Genomic DNA, 18,217 nt, shown 5'->3' with positions numbered 1-18,217 from the left:
TCCATGATATTATTAGGGTGATAAATAAAAAGCAGTTGCTCCATGACACAAGAGCACGCTCTACTGGGACAAAAGCTTACAGCACCTGGTATTCCCAGGCGGTCTCCCATCCAAGTACTAACCAGGCCCGACCCTGCTTAGCTTCCGAGATCGGACGAGATCGGGCGTATTCAGGCTGGTATGGCCGTAAGCGAGGGAACAACTCTTGGTACACTATATAAAGTCAATGTGTCACTCACTCTGAAAGGGACACAGAAACGTATCCACTTTGTGACACAAACTGAAGAAGCTCAACCCCTGCTTACATTTCCAATATATATATATATATATTTGAGTCTTGTTGGGGGGGAAGAGGGCATATCCTATGTTGATTTATGACAAGTTCATTGACTAGGGCCCTATAAAATAGGCGTTGCGGACCGAATCACGGAATCCAGACATTAAACCGAAATTCAACAATATTCAAACATTTATTGAACTTAGTAAGAAATCAACTAAATCTATTCAACTTGTTAGAAAACGCATTCATTTGCCCAAGTCAATCATAAGACATGAACAAAATGCATCAGTGATTCGTATTTCCATGAACTTTCTGAAACGGCACAGGAATGCCCCTGTCTGTGTGCATGTGTGCGGTAGCGCGCGTATGTCTACACTTTGTGTAGCCGTTAGCGATGATGCTAATGATAACCTTCTTCTGGTAGGGAAGGAATGGCTTTCCCCAAAACCTTCGCAAGTAAATGTTAACTACAAAGTAGCCTATGCCTGCCTGGCAGAATTATACCGTGATCATTTGCATCACTCCAGTTGCCATTTGTTCTACAGCAACACCGCTTAACCAAACAAAGGTCTCTTCCTGGTGCATGCTTGCATTTAAGGGTAACTACACCCCAACATCTAAATGTCTTACATTTTTCCCAGACCTCACAAATGGTCACCTGATAGGGTTTAAACATTGTTGTGGACATAGAACATCCAATTGTGCTGTTTTGCTATTAAAAAGGTGTACTTTTGAGAGCGAAAACCTGCCAAAACAGGGACAAACGGTCAACGGGGAAATCTAAACGGAGAAAAGGGAACTTGGGAATTAACGGAATCAGGCAAAACATTGAAGGGATTGTATAGTGCCCTAATGGACTACAGACATTGACTGTCTCCTAGACTAAAAACAAAGGCTGCATGTACTGCCTATATTTTGAGGGAAACGCACTGTCCATTATTTGATTTGATTTGATCAGGGCAGGGCAGCACACAAACTGCATTTAGTCCAATAACAATCCATGATATTATTAGGGTGATAAATAAAAAGCAGTTGCTCCATGACACAAGAGCACGCTCTACTGGGACAAAAAGCTTACAGCACCTGGTATTCCCAGGCGGTCTCCCATCCAAGTACTAACCAGGCCCGACCCTGCTTAGCTTCCGAGATCGGACGAGATCGGGCGTATTCAGGCTGGTATGGCCGTAAGCGAGGGAACAACTCTTGGTACACTATATAAAGTCAATGTGTCACTCACTCTGAAAGGGACACAGAAACGTATCCACTTTGTGACACAAACTGAAGAAGCTCAACCCCTGCTTACATTTCCAATATATATATATATATATTTGAGTCTTGTTGGGGGGGGGGAAGAGGGCATATCCTATGTTGATTTATGACAAGTTCATTGACTAGGGCCCTATAAAATAGGCGTTAAAGACCGAATCACGGAATCCAGACATTAAACCGAAATTCAACAATATTCAAACATTTATTGAACTTAGTAAGAAATCAACTAAATCTATTCAACTTGTTAGAAAACGCATTCATTTGCCCAAGTCAATCATAAGACATGAACAAAATGCATCAGTGATTCGTATTTCCATGAACTTTCTGAAACGGCACAGGAATGCCCCTGTCTGTGTGCATGTGTGCGGTGCGCGCGTATGTCTACACTTTGTGTAGCCGTTAGCGATGATGCTAATGATAACCTTCTTCTGGTAGGGAAGGAATGGCTTTCCCCAAAACCTTCGCAAGTAAATGTTAACTACAAAGTAGCCTATGCCTGCCTGGCAGAATTATACCGTGATCATTTGCATCACTCCAGTTGCCATTTGTTCTACAGCAACACCGCTTAACCAAACAAAGGTCTCTTCCTGGTGCATGCTTGCATTTAAGGGTAACTACACCCCAACATCTAAATGTCTTACATTTTTCCCAGACCTCACAAATGGTCACCTGATAGGGTTTAAACATTGTTGTGGACATAGAACATCCAATTGTGCTGTTTTGCTATTAAAAAGGTGTACTTTTGAGAGCGAAAACCTGCCAAAACAGGGACAAACGGTCAACGGGGAAATCTAAACGGAGAAAAGGGAACTTGGGAATTAACGGAATCAGGCAAAACATTGAAGGGATTGTATAGTGCCCTAATGGACTACAGACATTGACTGTCTCCTAGACTAAAAACAAAGGCTGCATGTACTGCCTATATTTTGAGGGAAACGCACTGTCCATTATTTGATTTGATTTGATCAGGGCAGGGCAGCACACAAACTGCATTTAGTCCAATAACAATCCATGATATTATTAGGGTGATAAATAAAAAGCAGTTGCTCCATGACACAAGAGCACGCTCTACTGGGACAAAAAGCTTACAGCACCTGGTATTCCCAGGCGGTCTCCCATCCAAGTACTAACCAGGCCCGACCCTGCTTAGCTTCCGAGATCGGACGAGATCGGGCGTATTCAGGCTGGTATGGCCGTAAGCGAGGGAACAACTCTTGGTACACTATATAAAGTCAATGTGTCACTCACTCTGAAAGGGACACAGAAACGTATCCACTTTGTGACACAAACTGAAGAAGCTCAACCCCTGCTTACATTTCCAATATATATATATATATATTTGAGTCTTGTTGGGGGGGGGAAGAGGGCATATCCTATGTTGATTTATGACAAGTTCATTGACTAGGGCCCTATAAAATAGGCGTTGCGGACCGAATCACGGAATCCAGACATTAAACCGAAATTCAACAATATTCAAACATTTATTGAACTTAGTAAGAAATCAACTAAATCTATTCAACTTGTTAGAAAACGCATTCATTTGCCCAAGTCAATCATAAGACATGAACAAAATGCATCAGTGATTCGTATTTCCATGAACTTTCTGAAACGGCACAGGAATGCCCCTGTCTGTGTGCATGTGTGCGGTGCGCGCGTATGTCTACACTTTGTGTAGCCGTTAGCGATGATGCTAATGATAACCTTCTTCTGGTAGGGAAGGAATGGCTTTCCCCAAAACCTTCGCAAGTAAATGTTAACTACAAAGTAGCCTATGCCTGCCTGGCAGAATTATACCGTGATCATTTGCATCACTCCAGTTGCCATTTGTTCTACAGCAACACCGCTTAACCAAACAAAGGTCTCTTCCTGGTGCATGCTTGCATTTAAGGGTAACTACACCCCAACATCTAAATGTCTTACATTTTTCCCAGACCTCACAAATGGTCACCTGATAGGGTTTAAACATTGTTGTGGACATAGAACATCCAATTGTGCTGTTTTGCTATTAAAAAGGTGTACTTTTGAGAGCGAAAACCTGCCAAAACAGGGACAAACGGTCAACGGGGAAATCTAAACGGAGAAAAGGGAACTTGGGAATTAACGGAATCAGGCAAAACATTGAAGGGATTGTATAGTGCCCTAATGGACTACAGACATTGACTGTCTCCTAGACTAAAAACAAAGGCTGCATGTACTGCCTATATTTTGAGGGAAACGCACTGTCCATTATTTGATTTGATTTGATCAGGGCAGGGCAGCACACAAACTGCATTTAGTCCAATAACAATCCATGATATTATTAGGGTGATAAATAAAAAGCAGTTGCTCCATGACACAAGAGCACGCTCTACTGGGACAAAAAGCTTACAGCACCTGGTATTCCCAGGCGGTCTCCCATCCAAGTACTAACCAGGCCCGACCCTGCTTAGCTTCCGAGATCGGACGAGATCGGGCGTATTCAGGCTGGTATGGCCGTAAGCGAGGGAACAACTCTTGGTACACTATATAAAGTCAATGTGTCACTCACTCTGAAAGGGACACAGAAACGTATCCACTTTGTGACACAAACTGAAGAAGCTCAACCCCTGCTTACATTTCCAATATATATATATATATATTTGAGTCTTGTTGGGGGGGGGGGGGGAAGAGGGCATATCCTATGTTGATTTATGACAAGTTCATTGACTAGGGCCCTATAAAATAGGCGTTTGCGGACCGAATCACGGAATCCAGACATTAAACCGAAATTCAACAATATTCAAACATTTATTGAACTTAGTAAGAAATCAACTAAATCTATTCAACTTGTTAGAAAACGCATTCATTTGCCCAAGTAAATCATAAGACATGAACAAAATGCATCAGTGATTCGTATTTCCATGAACTTTCTGAAACGGCACAGGAATGCCCCTGTCTGTGTGCATGTGTGCGGTGCGCGCGTATGTCTACACTTTGTGTAGCCGTTAGCGATGATGCTAATGATAACCTTCTTCTGGTAGGGAAGGAATGGCTTTCCCCAAAACCTTCGCAAGTAAATGTTAACTACAAAGTAGCCTATGCCTGCCTGGCAGAATTATACCGTGATCATTTGCATCACTCCAGTTGCCATTTGTTCTACAGCAACACCGCTTAACCAAACAAAGGTCTCTTCCTGGTGCATGCTTGCATTTAAGGGTAACTACACCCCAACATCTAAATGTCTTACATTTTTCCCAGACCTCACAAATGGTCACCTGATAGGGTTTAAACATTGTTGTGGACATAGAACATCCAATTGTGCTGTTTTGCTATTAAAAAGGTGTACTTTTGAGAGCGAAAACCTGCCAAAACAGGGACAAACGGTCAACGGGGAAATCTAAACGGAGAAAAGGGAACTTGGGAATTAACGGAATCAGGCAAAACATTGAAGGGATTGTATAGTGCCCTAATGGACTACAGACATTGACTGTCTCCTAGACTAAAAACAAAGGCTGCATGTACTGCCTATATTTTGAGGGAAACGCACTGTCCATTATTTGATTTGATTTGATCAGGGCAGGGCAGCACACAAACTGCATTTAGTCCAATAACAATCCATGATATTATTAGGGTGATAAATAAAAAGCAGTTGCTCCATGACACAAGAGCACGCTCTACTGGGACAAAAAGCTTACAGCACCTGGTATTCCCAGGCGGTCTCCCATCCAAGTACTAACCAGGCCCGACCCTGCTTAGCTTCCGAGATCAGACGAGATCGGGCGTATTCAGGCTGGTATGGCCGTAAGCGAGGGAACAACTCTTGGTACACTATATAAAGTCAATGTGTCACTCACTCTGAAAGGGACACAGAAACGTATCCACTTTGTGACACAAACTGAAGAAGCTCAACCCCTGCTTACATTTCCAATATATATATATATATTTGAGTCTTGTTGGGGGGGGGAAGAGGGCATATCCTATGTTGATTTATGACAAGTTCATTGACTAGGGCCCTATAAAATAGGCGTTGCGGACCGAATCACGGAATCCAGACATTAAACCGAAATTCAACAATATTCAAACATTTATTGAACTTAGTAAGAAATCAACTAAATCTATTCAACTTGTTAGAAAACGCATTCATTTGCCCAAGTCAATCATAAGACATGAACAAAATGCATCAGTGATTCGTATTTCCATGAACTTTCTGAAACGGCACAGGAATGCCCCTGTCTGTGTGCATGTGTGCGGTACGCGCGTATGTCTACACTTTGTGTAGCCGTTAGCGATGATGCTAATGATAACCTTCTTCTGGTAGGGAAGGAATGGCTTTCCCCAAAACCTTCGCAAGTAAATGTTAACTACAAAGTAGCCTATGCCTGCCTGGCAGAATTATACCGTGATCATTTGCATCACTCCAGTTGCCATTTGTTCTACAGCAACACCGCTTAACCAAACAAAGGTCTCTTCCTGGTGCATGCTTGCATTTAAGGGTAACTACACCCCAACATCTAAATGTCTTACATTTTTCCCAGACCTCACAAATGGTCACCTGATAGGGTTTAAACATTGTTGTGGACATAGAACATCCAATTGTGCTGTTTTGCTATTAAAAAGGTGTACTTTTGAGAGCGAAAACCTGCCAAAACAGGGACAAACGGTCAACGGGGAAATCTAAACGGAGAAAAGGGAACTTGGGAATTAACGGAATCAGGCAAAACATTGAAGGGATTGTATAGTGCCCTAATGGACTACAGACATTGACTGTCTCCTAGACTAAAAACAAAGGCTGCATGTACTGCCTATATTTTGAGGGAAACGCACTGTCCATTATTTGATTTGATTTGATCAGGGCAGGGCAGCACACAAACTGCATTTAGTCCAATAACAATCCATGATATTATTAGGGTGATAAATAAAAAGCAGTTGCTCCATGACACAAGAGCACGCTCTACTGGGACAAAAAGCTTACAGCACCTGGTATTCCCAGGCGGTCTCCCATCCAAGTACTAACCAGGCCCGACCCTGCTTAGCTTCCGAGATCGGACGAGATCGGGCGTATTCAGGCTGGTATGGCCGTAAGCGAGGGAACAACTCTTGGTACACTATATAAAGTCAATGTGTCACTCACTCTGAAAGGGACACAGAAACGTATCCACTTTGTGACACAAACTGAAGAAGCTCAACCCCTGCTTACATTTCCAATATATATATATATATATTTGAGTCTTGTTGGGGGGGGGAAGAGGGCATATCCTATGTTGATTTATGACAAGTTCATTGACTAGGGCCCTATAAAATAGGCGTTACGGACCGAATCACGGAATCCAGACATTAAACCGAAATTCAACAATATTCAAACATTTATTGAACTTAGTAAGAAATCAACTAAATCTATTCAACTTGTTAGAAAACGCATTCATTTGCCCAAGTCAATCATAAGACATGAACAAAATGCATCAGTGATTCGTATTTCCATGAACTTTCTGAAACGGCACAGGAATGCCCCTGTCTGTGTGCATGTGTGCGGTAGCGCGCGTATGTCTACACTTTGTGTAGCCGTTAGCGATGATGCTAATGATAACCTTCTTCTGGTAGGGAAGGAATGGCTTTCCCCAAAACCTTCGCAAGTAAATGTTAACTACAAAGTAGCCTATGCCTGCCTGGCAGAATTATACCGTGATCATTTGCATCACTCCAGTTGCCATTTGTTCTACAGCAACACCGCTTAACCAAACAAAGGTCTCTTCCTGGTGCATGCTTGCATTTAAGGGTAACTACACCCCAACATCTAAATGTCTTACATTTTTCCCAGACCTCACAAATGGTCACCTGATAGGGTTTAAACATTGTTGTGGACATAGAACATCCAATTGTGCTGTTTTGCTATTAAAAAGGTGTACTTTTGAGAGCGAAAACCTGCCAAAACAGGGACAAACGGTCAACGGGGAAATCTAAACGGAGAAAAGGGAACTTGGGAATTAACGGAATCAGGCAAAACATTGAAGGGATTGTATAGTGCCCTAATGGACTACAGACATTGACTGTCTCCTAGACTAAAAACAAAGGCTGCATGTACTGCCTATATTTTGAGGGAAACGCACTGTCCATTATTTGATTTGATTTGATCAGGGCAGGGCAGCACACAAACTGCATTTAGTCCAATAACAATCCATGATATTATTAGGGTGATAAATAAAAAGCAGTTGCTCCATGACACAAGAGCACGCTCTACTGGGACAAAAAGCTTACAGCACCTGGTATTCCCAGGCGGTCTCCCATCCAAGTACTAACCAGGCCCGACCCTGCTTAGCTTCCGAGATCGGACGAGATCGGGCGTATTCAGGCTGGTATGGCCGTAAGCGAGGGAACAACTCTTGGTACACTATATAAAGTCAATGTGTCACTCACTCTGAAAGGGACACAGAAACGTATCCACTTTGTGACACAAACTGAAGAAGCTCAACCCCTGCTTACATTTCCAATATATATATATATATATTTGAGTCTTGTTGGGGGGGAAGAGGGCATATCCTATGTTGATTTATGACAAGTTCATTGACTAGGGCCCTATAAAATAGGCGTTACGGACCGAATCACGGAATCCAGACATTAAACCGAAATTCAACAATATTCAAACATTTATTGAACTTAGTAAGAAATCAACTAAATCTATTCAACTTGTTAGAAAACGCATTCATTTGCCCAAGTCAATCATAAGACATGAACAAAATGCATCAGTGATTCGTATTTCCATGAACTTTCTGAAACGGCACAGGAATGCCCCTGTCTGTGTGCATGTGTGCGGTGCGCGCGTATGTCTACACTTTGTGTAGCCGTTAGCGATGATGCTAATGATAACCTTCTTCTGGTAGGGAAGGAATGGCTTTCCCCAAAAACCTTCGCAAGTAAATGTTAACTACAAAGTAGCCTATGCCTGCCTGGCAGAATTATACCGTGATCATTTGCATCACTCCAGTTGCCATTTGTTCTACAGCAACACCGCTTAACCAAACAAAGGTCTCTTCCTGGTGCATGCTTGCATTTAAGGGTAACTACACCCCAACATCTAAATGTCTTACATTTTTCCCAGACCTCACAAATGGTCACCTGATAGGGTTTAAACATTGTTGTGGACATAGAACATCCAATTGTGCTGTTTTGCTATTAAAAAGGTGTACTTTTGAGAGCGAAAACCTGCCAAAACAGGGACAAACGGTCAACGGGGAAATCTAAACGGAGAAAAGGGAACTTGGGAATTAACGGAATCAGGCAAAACATTGAAGGGATTGTATAGTGCCCTAATGGACTACAGACATTGACTGTCTCCTAGACTAAAAACAAAGGCTGCATGTACTGCCTATATTTTGAGGGAAACGCACTGTCCATTATTTGATTTGATTTGATCAGGGCAGGGCAGCACACAAACTGCATTTAGTCCAATAACAATCCATGATATTATTAGGGTGATAAATAAAAAGCAGTTGCTCCATGACACAAGAGCACGCTCTACTGGGACAAAAGCTTACAGCACCTGGTATTCCCAGGCGGTCTCCCATCCAAGTACTAACCAGGCCCGACCCTGCTTAGCTTCCGAGATCGGACGAGATCGGGCGTATTCAGGCTGGTATGGCCGTAAGCGAGGGAACAACTCTTGGTACACTATATAAAGTCAATGTGTCACTCACTCTGAAAGGGACACAGAAACGTATCCACTTTGTGACACAAACTGAAGAAGCTCAACCCCTGCTTACATTTCCAATATATATATATATATATTTGAGTCTTGTTGGGGGGGGAAGAGGGCATATCCTATGTTGATTTATGACAAGTTCATTGACTAGGGCCCTATAAAATAGGCGTTACGGACCGAATCACGGAATCCAGACATTAAACCGAAATTCAACAATATTCAAACATTTATTGAACTTAGTAAGAAATCAACTAAATCTATTCAACTTGTTAGAAAACGCATTCATTTGCCCAAGTCAATCATAAGACATGAACAAAATGCATCAGTGATTCGTATTTCCATGAACTTTCTGAAACGGCACAGGAATGCCCCTGTCTGTGTGCATGTGTGCGGTAAGCGCGCGTATGTCTACACTTTGTGTAGCCGTTAGCGATGATGCTAATGATAACCTTCTTCTGGTAGGGAAGGAATGGCTTTCCCCAAAACCTTCGCAAGTAAATGTTAACTACAAAGTAGCCTATGCCTGCCTGGCAGAATTATACCGTGATCATTTGCATCACTCCAGTTGCCATTTGTTCTACAGCAACACCGCTTAACCAAACAAAGGTCTCTTCCTGGTGCATGCTTGCATTTAAGGGTAACTACACCCCAACATCTAAATGTCTTACATTTTTCCCAGACCTCACAAATGGTCACCTGATAGGGTTTAAACATTGTTGTGGACATAGAACATCCAATTGTGCTGTTTTGCTATTAAAAAGGTGTACTTTTGAGAGCGAAAACCTGCCAAAACAGGGACAAACGGTCAACGGGGAAATCTAAACGGAGAAAAGGGAACTTGGGAATTAACGGAATCAGGCAAAACATTGAAGGGATTGTATAGTGCCCTAATGGACTACAGACATTGACTGTCTCCTAGACTAAAAACAAAGGCTGCATGTACTGCCTATATTTTGAGGGAAACGCACTGTCCATTATTTGATTTGATTTGATCAGGGCAGGGCAGCACACAAACTGCATTTAGTCCAATAACAATCCATGATATTATTAGGGTGATAAATAAAAAGCAGTTGCTCCATGACACAAGAGCACGCTCTACTGGGACAAAAAGCTTACAGCACCTGGTATTCCCAGGCGGTCTCCCATCCAAGTACTAACCAGGCCCGACCCTGCTTAGCTTCCGAGATCGGACGAGATCGGGCGTATTCAGGCTGGTATGGCCGTAAGCGAGGGAACAACTCTTGGTACACTATATAAAGTCAATGTGTCACTCACTCTGAAAGGGACACAGAAACGTATCCACTTTGTGACACAAACTGAAGAAGCTCAACCCCTGCTTACATTTCCAATATATATATATATATTTTTGAGTCTTGTTGGGGGGGGGGAAGAGGGCATATCCTATGTTGATTTATGACAAGTTCATTGACTAGGGCCCTATAAAATAGGCGTTGCGGACCGAATCACGGAATCCAGACATTAAACCGAAATTCAACAATATTCAAACATTTATTGAACTTAGTAAGAAATCAACTAAATCTATTCAACTTGTTAGAAAACGCATTCATTTGCCCAAGTCAATCATAAGACATGAACAAAATGCATCAGTGATTCGTATTTCCATGAACTTTCTGAAACGGCACAGGAATGCCCCTGTCTGTGTGCATGTGTGCGGTGCGCGCGTATGTCTACACTTTGTGTAGCCGTTAGCGATGATGCTAATGATAACCTTCTTCTGGTAGGGAAGGAATGGCTTTCCCCAAAACCTTCGCAAGTAAATGTTAACTACAAAGTAGCCTATGCCTGCCTGGCAGAATTATACCGTGATCATTTGCATCACTCCAGTTGCCATTTGTTCTACAGCAACACCGCTTAACCAAACAAAGGTCTCTTCCTGGTGCATGCTTGCATTTAAGGGTAACTACACCCCAACATCTAAATGTCTTACATTTTTCCCAGACCTCACAAATGGTCACCTGATAGGGTTTAAACATTGTTGTGGACATAGAACATCCAATTGTGCTGTTTTGCTATTAAAAAGGTGTACTTTTGAGAGCGAAAACCTGCCAAAACAGGGACAAACGGTCAACGGGGAAATCTAAACGGAGAAAAGGGAACTTGGGAATTAACGGAATCAGGCAAAACATTGAAGGGATTGTATAGTGCCCTAATGGACTACAGACATTGACTGTCTCCTAGACTAAAAACAAAGGCTGCATGTACTGCCTATATTTTGAGGGAAACGCACTGTCCATTATTTGATTTGATTTGATCAGGGCAGGGCAGCACACAAACTGCATTTAGTCCAATAACAATCCATGATATTATTAGGGTGATAAATAAAAAGCAGTTGCTCCATGACACAAGAGCACGCTCTACTGGGACAAAAGCTTACAGCACCTGGTATTCCCAGGCGGTCTCCCATCCAAGTACTAACCAGGCCCGACCCTGCTTAGCTTCCGAGATCGGACGAGATCGGGCGTATTCAGGCTGGTATGGCCGTAAGCGAGGGAACAACTCTTGGTACACTATATAAAGTCAATGTGTCACTCACTCTGAAAGGGACACAGAAACGTATCCACTTTGTGACACAAACTGAAGAAGCTCAACCCCTGCTTACATTTCCAATATATATATATATATATTTGAGTCTTGTTGGGGGGGAAGAGGGCATATCCTATGTTGATTTATGACAAGTTCATTGACTAGGGCCCTATAAAATAGGCGTTATGGACCGAATCACGGAATCCAGACATTAAACCGAAATTCAACAATATTCAAACATTTATTGAACTTAGTAAGAAATCAACTAAATCTATTCAACTTGTTAGAAAACGCATTCATTTGCCCAAGTCAATCATAAGACATGAACAAAATGCATCAGTGATTCGTATTTCCATGAACTTTCTGAAACGGCACAGGAATGCCCCTGTCTGTGTGCATGTGTGCGGTAGCGCGCGTATGTCTACACTTTGTGTAGCCGTTAGCGATGATGCTAATGATAACCTTCTTCTGGTAGGGAAGGAATGGCTTTCCCCAAAACCTTCGCAAGTAAATGTTAACTACAAAGTAGCCTATGCCTGCCTGGCAGAATTATACCGTGATCATTTGCATCACTCCAGTTGCCATTTGTTCTACAGCAACACCGCTTAACCAAACAAAGGTCTCTTCCTGGTGCATGCTTGCATTTAAGGGTAACTACACCCCAACATCTAAATGTCTTACATTTTTCCCAGACCTCACAAATGGTCACCTGATAGGGTTTAAACATTGTTGTGGACATAGAACATCCAATTGTGCTGTTTTGCTATTAAAAAGGTGTACTTTTGAGAGCGAAAACCTGCCAAAACAGGGACAAACGGTCAACGGGGAAATCTAAACGGAGAAAAGGGAACTTGGGAATTAACGGAATCAGGCAAAACATTGAAGGGATTGTATAGTGCCCTAATGGACTACAGACATTGACTGTCTCCTAGACTAAAAACAAAGGCTGCATGTACTGCCTATATTTTGAGGGAAACGCACTGTCCATTATTTGATTTGATTTGATCAGGGCAGGGCAGCACACAAACTGCATTTAGTCCAATAACAATCCATGATATTATTAGGGTGATAAATAAAAAGCAGTTGCTCCATGACACAAGAGCACGCTCTACTGGGACAAAAAGCTTACAGCACCTGGTATTCCCAGGCGGTCTCCCATCCAAGTACTAACCAGGCCCGACCCTGCTTAGCTTCCGAGATCGGACGAGATCGGGCGTATTCAGGCTGGTATGGCCGTAAGCGAGGGAACAACTCTTGGTACACTATATAAAGTCAATGTGTCACTCACTCTGAAAGGGACACAGAAACGTATCCACTTTGTGACACAAACTGAAGAAGCTCAACCCCTGCTTACATTTCCAATATATATATATATATATTTGAGTCTTGTTGGGGGGGGGAAGAGGGCATATCCTATGTTGATTTATGACAAGTTCATTGACTAGGGCCCTATAAAATAGGCGTTGCGGACCGAATCACGGAATCCAGACATTAAACCGAAATTCAACAATATTCAAACATTTATTGAACTTAGTAAGAAATCAACTAAATCTATTCAACTTGTTAGAAAACGCATTCATTTGCCCAAGTCAATCATAAGACATGAACAAAATGCATCAGTGATTCGTATTTCCATGAACTTTCTGAAACGGCACAGGAATGCCCCTGTCTGTGTGCATGTGTGCGGTACGCGCGTATGTCTACACTTTGTGTAGCCGTTAGCGATGATGCTAATGATAACCTTCTTCTGGTAGGGAAGGAATGGCTTTCCCCAAAACCTTCGCAAGTAAATGTTAACTACAAAGTAGCCTATGCCTGCCTGGCAGAATTATACCGTGATCATTTGCATCACTCCAGTTGCCATTTGTTCTACAGCAACACCGCTTAACCAAACAAAGGTCTCTTCCTGGTGCATGCTTGCATTTAAGGGTAACTACACCCCAACATCTAAATGTCTTACATTTTTCCCAGACCTCACAAATGGTCACCTGATAGGGTTTAAACATTGTTGTGGACATAGAACATCCAATTGTGCTGTTTTGCTATTAAAAAGGTGTACTTTTGAGAGCGAAAACCTGCCAAAACAGGGACAAACGGTCAACGGGGAAATCTAAACGGAGAAAAGGGAACTTGGGAATTAACGGAATCAGGCAAAACATTGAAGGGATTGTATAGTGCCCTAATGGACTACAGACATTGACTGTCTCCTAGACTAAAAACAAAGGCTGCATGTACTGCCTATATTTTGAGGGAAACGCACTGTCCATTATTTGATTTGATTTGATCAGGGCAGGGCAGCACACAAACTGCATTTAGTCCAATAACAATCCATGATATTATTAGGGTGATAAATAAAAAGCAGTTGCTCCATGACACAAGAGCACGCTCTACTGGGACAAAAGCTTACAGCACCTGGTATTCCCAGGCGGTCTCCCATCCAAGTACTAACCAGGCCCGACCCTGCTTAGCTTCCGAGATCGGACGAGATCGGGCGTATTCAGGCTGGTATGGCCGTAAGCGAGGGAACAACTCTTGGTACACTATATAAAGTCAATGTGTCACTCACTCTGAAAGGGACACAGAAACGTATCCACTTTGTGACACAAACTGAAGAAGCTCAACCCCTGCTTACATTTCCAATATATATATATATATATTTTGAGTCTTGTTGGGGGGGAAGAGGGCATATCCTATGTTGATTTATGACAAGTTCATTGACTAGGGCCCTATAAAATAGGCGTTACGGACCGAATCACGGAATCCAGACATTAAACCGAAATTCAACAATATTCAAACATTTATTGAACTTAGTAAGAAATCAACTAAATCTATTCAACTTGTTAGAAAACGCATTCATTTGCCCAAGTCAATCATAAGACATGAACAAAATGCATCAGTGATTCGTATTTCCATGAACTTTCTGAAACGGCACAGGAATGCCCCTGTCTGTGTGCATGTGTGCGGTGCGCGCGTATGTCTACACTTTGTGTAGCCGTTAGCGATGATGCTAATGATAACCTTCTTCTGGTAGGGAAGGAATGGCTTTCCCCAAAACCTTCGCAAGTAAATGTTAACTACAAAGTAGCCTATGCCTGCCTGGCAGAATTATACCGTGATCATTTGCATCACTCCAGTTGCCATTTGTTCTACAGCAACACCGCTTAACCAAACAAAGGTCTCTTCCTGGTGCATGCTTGCATTTAAGGGTAACTACACCCCAACATCTAAATGTCTTACATTTTTCCCAGACCTCACAAATGGTCACCTGATAGGGTTTAAACATTGTTGTGGACATAGAACATCCAATTGTGCTGTTTTGCTATTAAAAAGGTGTACTTTTGAGAGCGAAAACCTGCCAAAACAGGGACAAACGGTCAACGGGGAAATCTAAACGGAGAAAAGGGAACTTGGGAATTAACGGAATCAGGCAAAACATTGAAGGGATTGTATAGTGCCCTAATGGACTACAGACATTGACTGTCTCCTAGACTAAAAACAAAGGCTGCATGTACTGCCTATATTTTGAGGGAAACGCACTGTCCATTATTTGATTTGATTTGATCAGGGCAGGGCAGCACACAAACTGCATTTAGTCCAATAACAATCCATGATATTATTAGGGTGATAAATAAAAAGCAGTTGCTCCATGACACAAGAGCACGCTCTACTGGGACAAAAGCTTACAGCACCTGGTATTCCCAGGCGGTCTCCCATCCAAGTACTAACCAGGCCCGACCCTGCTTAGCTTCCGAGATCGGACGAGATCGGGCGTATTCAGGCTGGTATGGCCGTAAGCGAGGGAACAACTCTTGGTACACTATATAAAGTCAATGTGTCACTCACTCTGAAAGGGACACAGAAACGTATCCACTTTGTGACACAAACTGAAGAAGCTCAACCCCTGCTTACATTTCCAATATATATATATATATTTGAGTCTTGTTGGGGGGGGGAAGAGGGCATATCCTATGTTGATTTATGACAAGTTCATTGACTAGGGCCCTATAAAATAGGCGTTATGGACCGAATCACGGAATCCAGACATTAAACCGAAATTCAACAATATTCAAACATTTATTGAACTTAGTAAGAAATCAACTAAATCTATTCAACTTGTTAGAAAACGCATTCATTTGCCCAAGTCAATCATAAGACATGAACAAAATGCATCAGTGATTCGTATTTCCATGAACTTTCTGAAACGGCACAGGAATGCCCCTGTCTGTGTGCATGTGTGCGGTGGGCGCGCGTATGTCTACACTTTGTGTAGCCGTTAGCGATGATGCTAATGATAACCTTCTTCTGGTAGGGAAGGAATGGCTTTCCCCAAAAACCTTCGCAAGTAAATGTTAACTACAAAGTAGCCTATGCCTGCCTGGCAGAATTATACCGTGATCATTTGCATCACTCCAGTTGCCATTTGTTCTACAGCAACACCGCTTAACCAAACAAAGGTCTCTTCCTGGTGCATGCTTGCATTTAAGGGTAACTACACCCCAACATCTAAATGTCTTACATTTTTCCCAGACCTCACAAATGGTCACCTGATAGGGTTTAAACATTGTTGTGGACATAGAACATCCAATTGTGCTGTTTTGCTATTAAAAAGGTGTACTTTTGAGAGCGAAAACCTGCCAAAACAGGGACAAACGGTCAACGGGGAAATCTAAACGGAGAAAAGGGAACTTGGGAATTAACGGAATCAGGCAAAACATTGAAGGGATTGTATAGTGCCCTAATGGACTACAGACATTGACTGTCTCCTAGACTAAAAACAAAGGCTGCATGTACTGCCTATATTTTGAGGGAAACGCACTGTCCATTATTTGATTTGATTTGATCAGGGCAGGGCAGCACACAAACTGCATTTAGTCCAATAACAATCCATGATATTATTAGGGTGATAAATAAAAAGCAGTTGCTCCATGACACAAGAGCACGCTCTACTGGGACAAAAAGCTTACAGCACCTGGTATTCCCAGGCGGTCTCCCATCCAAGTACTAACCAGGCCCGACCCTGCTTAGCTTCCGAGATCGGACGAGATCGGGCGTATTCAGGCTGGTATGGCCGTAAGCGAGGGAACAACTCTTGGTACACTATATAAAGTCAATGTGTCACTCACTCTGAAAGGGACACAGAAACGTATCCACTTTGTGACACAAACTGAAGAAGCTCAACCCCTGCTTACATTTCCAATATATATATATATATATTTGAGTCTTGTTGGGGGGAAGAGGGCATATCCTATGTTGATTTATGACAAGTTCATTGACTAGGGCCCTATAAAATAGGCGTTGCGGACCGAATCACGGAATCCAGACATTAAACCGAAATTCAACAATATTCAAACATTTATTGAACTTAGTAAGAAATCAACTAAATCTATTCAACTTGTTAGAAAACGCATTCATTTGCCCAAGTCAATCATAAGACATGAACAAAATGCATCAGTGATTCGTATTTCCATGAACTTTCTGAAACGGCACAGGAATGCCCCTGTCTGTGTGCATGTGTGCGGTGCGCGCGTATGTCTACACTTTGTGTAGCCGTTAGCGATGATGCTAATGATAACCTTCTTCTGGTAGGGAAGGAATGGCTTTCCCCAAAACCTTCGCAAGTAAATGTTAACTACAAAGTAGCCTATGCCTGCCTGGCAGAATTATACCGTGATCATTTGCATCACTCCAGTTGCCATTTGTTCTACAGCAACACCGCTTAACCAAACAAAGGTCTCTTCCTGGTGCATGCTTGCATTTAAGGGTAACTACACCCCAACATCTAAATGTCTTACATTTTTCCCAGACCTCACAAATGGTCACCTGATAGGGTTTAAACATTGTTGTGGACATAGAACATCCAATTGTGCTGTTTTGCTATTAAAAAGGTGTACTTTTGAGAGCGAAAACCTGCCAAAACAGGGACAAACGGTCAACGGGGAAATCTAAACGGAGAAAAGGGAACTTGGGAATTAACGGAATCAGGCAAAACATTGAAGGGATTGTATAGTGCCCTAATGGACTACAGACATTGACTGTCTCCTAGACTAAAAACAAAGGCTGCATGTACTGCCTATATTTTGAGGGAAACGCACTGTCCATTATTTGATTTGATTTGATCAGGGCAGGGCAGCACACAAACTGCATTTAGTCCAATAACAATCCATGATATTATTAGGGTGATAAATAAAAAGCAGTTGCTCCATGACACAAGAGCACGCTCTACTGGGACAAAAAGCTTACAGCACCTGGTATTCCCAGGCGGTCTCCCATCCAAGTACTAACCAGGCCCGACCCTGCTTAGCTTCCGAGATCGGACGAGATCGGGCGTATTCAGGCTGGTATGGCCGTAAGCGAGGGAACAACTCTTGGTACACTATATAAAGTCAATGTGTCACTCACTCTGAAAGGGACACAGAAACGTATCCACTTTGTGACACAAACTGAAGAAGCTCAACCCCTGCTTACATTTCCAA

At 42.4% G+C, this 18,217-nt stretch overlaps 15 non-coding genes across 15 annotated transcripts; all 15 read right to left on the bottom strand.

The window, feature by feature from the left end:
* Positions 1-73: 73 nt before the first annotated feature.
* On the bottom strand, positions 74-192 carry LOC123488473. The gene has a single exon (XR_006660105.1). It is a non-coding gene; the product is annotated as a 5S ribosomal RNA (ribosomal RNA).
* Positions 193-1,351: 1,159 nt separating this feature from the next.
* LOC123488471 lies at positions 1,352-1,470 on the bottom strand. The gene has a single exon (XR_006660103.1). It is a non-coding gene; the product is annotated as a 5S ribosomal RNA (ribosomal RNA).
* A 1,161-nt stretch (positions 1,471-2,631) lies between these two features.
* LOC123488470 lies at positions 2,632-2,750 on the bottom strand. Its single transcript, XR_006660102.1, has one exon. It is a non-coding gene; the product is annotated as a 5S ribosomal RNA (ribosomal RNA).
* Positions 2,751-3,910: 1,160 nt separating this feature from the next.
* Positions 3,911-4,029, bottom strand: LOC123488469. The gene has a single exon (XR_006660101.1). It is a non-coding gene; the product is annotated as a 5S ribosomal RNA (ribosomal RNA).
* Positions 4,030-5,195: 1,166 nt separating this feature from the next.
* Positions 5,196-5,314, bottom strand: LOC123488476. The gene has a single exon (XR_006660109.1). It is a non-coding gene; the product is annotated as a 5S ribosomal RNA (ribosomal RNA).
* Positions 5,315-6,472: 1,158 nt separating this feature from the next.
* LOC123488468 lies at positions 6,473-6,591 on the bottom strand. Its single transcript, XR_006660100.1, has one exon. It is a non-coding gene; the product is annotated as a 5S ribosomal RNA (ribosomal RNA).
* A 1,161-nt stretch (positions 6,592-7,752) lies between these two features.
* Positions 7,753-7,871, bottom strand: LOC123488467. The gene has a single exon (XR_006660099.1). It is a non-coding gene; the product is annotated as a 5S ribosomal RNA (ribosomal RNA).
* Positions 7,872-9,029: 1,158 nt separating this feature from the next.
* On the bottom strand, positions 9,030-9,148 carry LOC123488466. Its single transcript, XR_006660098.1, has one exon. It is a non-coding gene; the product is annotated as a 5S ribosomal RNA (ribosomal RNA).
* Positions 9,149-10,309: 1,161 nt separating this feature from the next.
* Positions 10,310-10,428, bottom strand: LOC123488465. The gene has a single exon (XR_006660097.1). It is a non-coding gene; the product is annotated as a 5S ribosomal RNA (ribosomal RNA).
* Positions 10,429-11,588: 1,160 nt separating this feature from the next.
* LOC123488464 lies at positions 11,589-11,707 on the bottom strand. Its single transcript, XR_006660096.1, has one exon. It is a non-coding gene; the product is annotated as a 5S ribosomal RNA (ribosomal RNA).
* A 1,159-nt stretch (positions 11,708-12,866) lies between these two features.
* LOC123488463 lies at positions 12,867-12,985 on the bottom strand. The gene has a single exon (XR_006660095.1). It is a non-coding gene; the product is annotated as a 5S ribosomal RNA (ribosomal RNA).
* Positions 12,986-14,144: 1,159 nt separating this feature from the next.
* On the bottom strand, positions 14,145-14,263 carry LOC123488462. Its single transcript, XR_006660094.1, has one exon. It is a non-coding gene; the product is annotated as a 5S ribosomal RNA (ribosomal RNA).
* A 1,158-nt stretch (positions 14,264-15,421) lies between these two features.
* Positions 15,422-15,540, bottom strand: LOC123488480. Its single transcript, XR_006660113.1, has one exon. It is a non-coding gene; the product is annotated as a 5S ribosomal RNA (ribosomal RNA).
* A 1,161-nt stretch (positions 15,541-16,701) lies between these two features.
* On the bottom strand, positions 16,702-16,820 carry LOC123488479. The gene has a single exon (XR_006660112.1). It is a non-coding gene; the product is annotated as a 5S ribosomal RNA (ribosomal RNA).
* Positions 16,821-17,977: 1,157 nt separating this feature from the next.
* On the bottom strand, positions 17,978-18,096 carry LOC123488478. Its single transcript, XR_006660111.1, has one exon. It is a non-coding gene; the product is annotated as a 5S ribosomal RNA (ribosomal RNA).
* Positions 18,097-18,217: the final 121 nt, after the last annotated feature.

The sequence above is a fragment of the Coregonus clupeaformis genome, unplaced genomic scaffold (genome assembly GCF_020615455.1).
Source record: "Coregonus clupeaformis isolate EN_2021a unplaced genomic scaffold, ASM2061545v1 scaf2347, whole genome shotgun sequence".
NCBI lineage: Eukaryota > Metazoa > Chordata > Actinopteri > Salmoniformes > Salmonidae > Coregonus > Coregonus clupeaformis.
Note: the sequence above shows the minus strand (reverse complement) of the source record. Positions and strands in the feature narration are given on the sequence as shown.